This window comes from Sinocyclocheilus anshuiensis, unplaced genomic scaffold (genome assembly GCF_001515605.1).
Source record: "Sinocyclocheilus anshuiensis isolate Anshui unplaced genomic scaffold, SAMN03320099.WGS_v1.1 scaffold183, whole genome shotgun sequence".
Classification (NCBI taxonomy): domain Eukaryota; kingdom Metazoa; phylum Chordata; class Actinopteri; order Cypriniformes; family Cyprinidae; genus Sinocyclocheilus; species Sinocyclocheilus anshuiensis.
The window spans coordinates 2,519,763-2,520,118 of NW_015548309.1; positions in this window are offsets into that span (position 1 = coordinate 2,519,763).

Consider the following 356-nt stretch of genomic DNA (forward strand, 5'->3'; position numbering starts at 1 on the left):
ATTATAATCCGTAATTATGTCCTCACTGGATGCAACAAATGCCTCGTTTATAATGGGTTTTAAAGTTTTTGTCTCGTCGCTCTAGCCGGGACATGGCATCACAGTAGGGTATGGGGCGTAACATTTCCGTCACACGCTTGAGGTATTCGGCCAATCACAACGCACTGGATAGCTGGCCAATCACAGCACACCTTGCTTTTCAGACCGATGAGCTTTGTAAAAATCGACGCTATGGCGGGGCATAGAGAAACAATAATGTACAGTATGTGGAAAATAATGTGTTTTTTGAACCTTAAACCATAAACACATTTCATTACACCAAATACACAAAATAATGTTCTTTTTAGCAGCATCAT